The 5,923-nt window shown below is 35.8% G+C and overlaps 1 long non-coding RNA gene across 1 annotated transcript; it reads right to left on the minus strand.

The window, feature by feature from the left end:
• Positions 1-2,420: 2,420 nt before the first annotated feature.
• LOC120069880 lies at positions 2,421-5,914 on the minus strand. Its single transcript, XR_005479715.1, has 2 exons — positions 4,696-5,914; positions 2,421-4,556 (listed from the first exon to the last, which is right to left on the minus strand). It is a non-coding gene; the product is annotated as an uncharacterized LOC120069880 (long non-coding RNA).
• Positions 5,915-5,923: the final 9 nt, after the last annotated feature.

Raw genomic sequence — 5,923 nt, forward strand, 5'->3', positions numbered from 1 at the left:
AGAATTGAATTATGAGATATTTGAAAAGCACTCCTGGTAAAGGTCTAATATTAAAAAAAACTGACAGGAAATGCATTGAGGCCTATATCGACTTTGATTGGGGTCGATGACTGACAGAAATCTATCTCAGGGTACAATACTTTTGCGTGGAGTAACGTGGTTACTTGGAGAAGTAAAAAGCAAAGTGTAGTTGCTAGAAGTAGTGCAGAGGCTGAATACAGAGTTATGAGTTTGGGAATTTGTGAAGAAATCTGGTTGAAGAAAGTACTATCTGATCTTCTTCAAGATGATGTCTTACCTATAAAACTCTATTGTGATAATAAAGTTACTATAAGCATCACCAATAATCCAGTACAAAATGATAAAACAAAACATGTGGAGATTGACAGACACTTTATAAAAGAGAAACTGGACAATGACAGTATTTGTATTCTACATATTCCATCAAATCAACAAGTTGCAGATGTTCTCACTAAAGGGTTACTCAAGCAAAATTTTAAATCTTGCGTTAGCAAGTTAGGTCTGATTGATATCTACACCCCAACTTGAGGGGGAGTGTTAGAAATAAGGGACTTAGTTGATTGTTTATAGTCTCGAGGGTATTATAGTTATTTAGTCTACCCTATTTTTTCTTTCCTTTTTTGTATTTAGGCTTGTTGGAGCCTATAAATAAGAATCGTCTTGTATCTCTCACATGATGAAAAATTAATAAAACAAACTCTCTATCATGGTTTTTTCTCCTTGTTCTAGGGTTTTCCACGTAAACCTTGTGTCTCCTCTTTCTCTTTTCCTCTCTTTTAACAATTAGTATTTCCAAATTGACTGAGGATAATGATGTTCTTGAATTTCATGATGTGTTCTATTTTATTAAGGCAATGAAGTCCAAGGAGGTACACCTTATAGGAAAGCTTGAACAAGGCCTGAGTTACTATTTTCAGAACATACAACTCACATCAAATAGAATTTGACTTTTAGAACAAATTATGTATTTTTGTCTTGTACAGAGCATGTATGGCATCAAAGACTTAGCCATTCCTCTCCTAGAACGTTAAGTCAAATTCAGATGCTTGTAATGTCAAGAGTAATGAAAGTACCAATCTTTAGAAGGCATGTAAGTTTGGCAAATCTCATTGACTTTTCTTTAAGATCTTTGAATCTCGAGTTGATAAACCATTAAACCTTATCCATATTGATCTTTGGGGGTTAGCTTTGATCCAATCTACCAATGACTTACAATAACACATTGCCTTATTGGATGACCATAGTAAGTTTACATGGATTTATCCTATCAAGACCAAAAATGGAAAAACCACTATCGTTCTATAATTCAAAAATCTGGTAGAAAATTTATACAGTTCCAGTATTAGAACTCTAAGATGTGAGATGGAGGAGGAGAGTTTAAACCAATTATTCAGCTCGCCAAGAACCAAGGAATTGCTATTCAAATATCGCGCCCATACACATCAGCATAGAATGGTTGTATAGAAAGAAAGCATCGACATATTGTTGAAACTGGTCTTACCCTCTTAGCTCAAGCTTATATGCCTTTACACTACTGTTAGGAAGCATTATATATACCTATCTTATTAACTACATGCCATCATCTGTAATTGATCATCACAACCCTCATAGCATTCTCAAGGGACATCAACCGAACTATAAACTTCTTAGAACCTTAGAGCGGCTTGCTATCCTTGCTTAAAACCTTTTCAACAACAAAAAATTGACTCACACTAAAAAGTGTGTTTATGGGCTTACTGATGTAACTAGATGGCTTACTTTTTAATTAGCTATAGTTAGTTTGTTAGTTTTGACTTTAACTATAGTTAGTTTGTTAGTTTTGAACAAACTTGTGATCTTTCTTGAATAGCAATTAAAGAAACTCAAAATGAATGACTTTATTTATTAATAATTGGTTTAAAGGGAATTCAAAATGAATGGCTGTATTTATAGAGAAAGATTACAAGTTTGTTCAAAACTAACAAACTAACTATAGCTGATTAAAGAAGTAAGCCTTCTAGTTACATCACTTACAGTAATCATTATTAAGGCTATCGGTGTCTTGCTCCCAAGGAAGAATCTATATCTCCCAACATGTTTGCTTCAATGAGGAAGAATTTTCCTATCTTACCTTATTTACCACAGACACTCATGCCAATTCCACAGCAGCTGGCATGATCCTCTCTTGACTACCTATTCCACTTCCATTTCCCATCTTGAACACACTTTTACAACAGCATGACTTGAAAACTTCTTCTTCTTCCGTGGCCACTCTCGAGCCAATTATGTCCACTCCTGAACCAATCAGGTCTTCCCTTCCTCCCATGCCAATCATGACCCTTTTACCTATGCCTTTTTCGTTTTCTTTTTTCTTTTTTCTTTTTTTTTTTTTGTGAGAAACAAATTTCATTGATGTATGAAATTTACAAAAAAAAAAAAAAAAAAAAAAAGGTCGAAGCTCAAGCCAAAAGAGTTACATAAGAGATCTCCAATTGGTCAAAAGGAAAGAAAGGGTATATGATTTAAAAGAGGATAAACATTTAAACCAACAGAGAGCATGGAAGATAATGAGTTAAAAAAAAAAAAAACAAAAACAAAACAAAAGAGCTTTCCTTGTCATTGAAAAGACGATTGTCCCTCTCCTTTTAAGTGATCCATAAGAAAGCACAGATCAGATGCATCCAAATGAGCTTCTTGTTTTTGGTAAAGGGATGACCATTGAGAGTGTAGGATAAGGGCGTTGTCTATGTCCCTTGGGAGGGTAGTGTACCATCCAAATGATGAAAAGATTTCTTTCCAAAATCTATAAGCAAAGAGACAATGAATGAATAGGCGACTAGCGTATCATATCCAGACTTGCGCATGGGCAGCATTGGGGAAAAGGACCATGTGGGGTAATCGTCTATGTATCCATGCCTCTTTCACCCTCCCCAGCCACCAATTCCCTTCCCCACCTTCTCCTATTAACCAACCTACTATGATTACCTGGGCTAAGTCGGGCGTTACTGAGCGTCGTTCACTTTTTTGGATGCCTCACCCAACTTACCCTCTACTGATTAGGCTTATATTGAACCCTCATTGTTTCATGATGGCCTCTTTCTACCTGGTGCCAAGCTATGGATCATGATTTTGTACTCTCCAACTTAATCATACTTGGGACTTGGTCCTTCCAGTTGCTTTTCAACCATGTCGTGGATACTAAATGGTGTATAAGATCAAGCATGATACGAATGGTCATATCCACCAAGGCTCGCCTTGTGGCCAAAAGGCTATCTCAAACACCTAGAATTGACTAGGTAAAACTTATAGTCTTGTCATTAAACTGTCCTTCATTTGGGTTGTTCTTACTTCGGCTCTCACTTGGCATTGGCCAATTCATCAACTTGTTGTGAGCAATGCCTTCTTTCATGGCACATTCAAAGAAGAAGTATGTCTTGTACTCAATAGTTTTAGAGAGAATAATGATCTTATTCTATTAATCAGGCTGAAGATACAGTACGTATGTATACATGTATGTATGTATGTATATATAGGCATGTATGTATGTATGTATGTACGTACGTACGTATGTATATATAGGCAAACCCTAATCTAGGAGATATAAAATTACAATAAAGGACAACTAATTATAATTACAATATAAATATATATTATAACACTCCCCAGCAAATATGTTAATCATGCCCTTCTTGTTGCACAGATAGCTTATTCTTGCTCCGTTTACTGTTTTAGTAGGGATATCTCCCAATTGTTCTCCACTCTTCACATATATTGTAGATATCGACCTTGTATTTTCTCGTGAATAAAATGACAATCCACTTCAATATATTTAATTCGTTTATGAAATACTAGGTTGGATACAATATGGAGAGCAACTTGATTATCACACCTTAGTTTAGCTAGCACAGTAACACTCAAGCCAATCTCAGACAAAAATTGATGTATCCACACTATTTCACATACAGATTGTGCCATAGATCTATATTCTGACTCAGCACTCGAATAGAAAACTATATTTTGTTTCTTACTTTTCCACGGCACCAAGTTTCCTCCTACAAAACACAATATCCAAAGGTCGATTTCCTATCTTCTCGTCGGCCCAGTCAGCATCTGAAAAACATTCAACCCTTATATGACCATGATCTTTATATAAGATCCTATGTCCAGGTACAACTTTTAGATAACATAGATTTAGTCAACTGCAGCCCAATGATCCACAGTTGGGGAAGACATAAATTGACTCACAATACTCACAGAATAAGCAATGTAAGGTCATGTCATTGTTAAATAGTTCAACTTTCCAACTAATCTTCTATATCTCTCAGGATCTTTAAACAATTCTCCTTCCTTAGCAAGTTGCAAATTTGGTATCATCGAAGTACTGCATGGTTTGACTCCTAATTTACCTGTCTCAGACAACAAATCAAGTACGTATTTTCGTTGGGACAGGTAAATACCTTTTTGCTTCTCATTACTTCAATACCCAAGAAATACTTCAATGGCCCAAAATCTTTGGTATGAAATTGACCCTGGAGAAAAGCCTTGAGAGAGGATACCTGATACATCATTTCCAATGGTAACGATATCATCAACATATACAACATGCAAAGTAATACTATTGTCAGATCATCGATAGAAAACAGAATGATCGGAAGTACTTTTCTTCAAAACATTCGAATGCTTGACTAAACTTACCAAACCATGCACGAGGACTTTGTTTCAGTCCATACAAAGATTTTTGAAGACGACACACCTTATCATTCTCCCCCTGAGCAACAAACCCAAATGATTGCTCCATCTAGACTTCCTCTTGAAGATCAACATGAAAAAAAGCATTTTTAATGTCGATTTGATACAAAGGCTAATTGTGAGTAGTAGTCATCGATATAAATAGTCAAATGGAAGTTAATTTAGCAACAGAAGAAAATCTATCTGTTGAATATTTCCTTTATTGTGAAATTTTATATTGTACTTATTGTATTATATTTGCTGTATTTCCTTATTTGTAATTATTTTATTATTTCCTTATTTGTAATTGGGTATTTCTTCTATTTAAGAAACTCTCTCTTCCTAAGATTAATAAGAGAAAAAATAATGTTTTTTTAGCATGGTATCAAAGCTGGAAAATCATAGTTATGTCTAAAATCCTAAAAACCTAGCCGCCATAGCCAGAATCCTAGCCTATCATTGTCGAAACCCTAGCTGCTGTCTTAAATAGCACACCTTACTTCCGATCGCAGGTCGTCTTCTCAAGTTGGGAATTCTGATCTGGCTTGAACAAGTACAAATCGACGAGGCAAGCCATAGTTGCACGACGCCATCACATTGTCGCTATCTTTTGGATTTTGTTTTTAAGTGTTGCAGCTTCAACCCCACCTTAGGAAGAGCTTGCGTACCTCAGAAGAGTTCCCACACCTTTATTGATCCGGTGAATGGTGATTGTTCCAATGGAACCATCGGTGGAATCCTCTTAATCTCAACGGAATCGACTAACCCCCTCTTCTTTGTTCAACGTTCCTCTTCATGAGTTTGCATCGTGGAGTTCTGTTATTTCGTGTTCGTAGAAGCCATATAAAATTAGTGTAAACTGGTTCGGTTTTGTTTCAACCGGTCTGGTCTGATTTTTTTTCCAGCTTGGTCGACTTAGCTGGTTCAACTCATTACTTGGTTTAGTTCACTATTTGGGAGTGTTCACTGGTTCAGTTCACTACTCATTGTTGGTTCAACAATTCTGGTTTGGTTCAGGTTACTTGGTTTGGTAGATTTACTATTTTCCATTATTAATTACTACCATGTTGCAAGAGCAAATTTATCAAACCCTAAAATTGCTACCTACCAATTTGTCATCTAATAATTCATGTGTTTCCTTGACTCAAATAGGTAATTATCCTAAGACATTCTCATGCAGTAATTCATCTCCATG

This window comes from Benincasa hispida, unplaced genomic scaffold (assembly GCF_009727055.1).
Source record: "Benincasa hispida cultivar B227 unplaced genomic scaffold, ASM972705v1 Contig655, whole genome shotgun sequence".
NCBI lineage: Eukaryota > Viridiplantae > Streptophyta > Magnoliopsida > Cucurbitales > Cucurbitaceae > Benincasa > Benincasa hispida.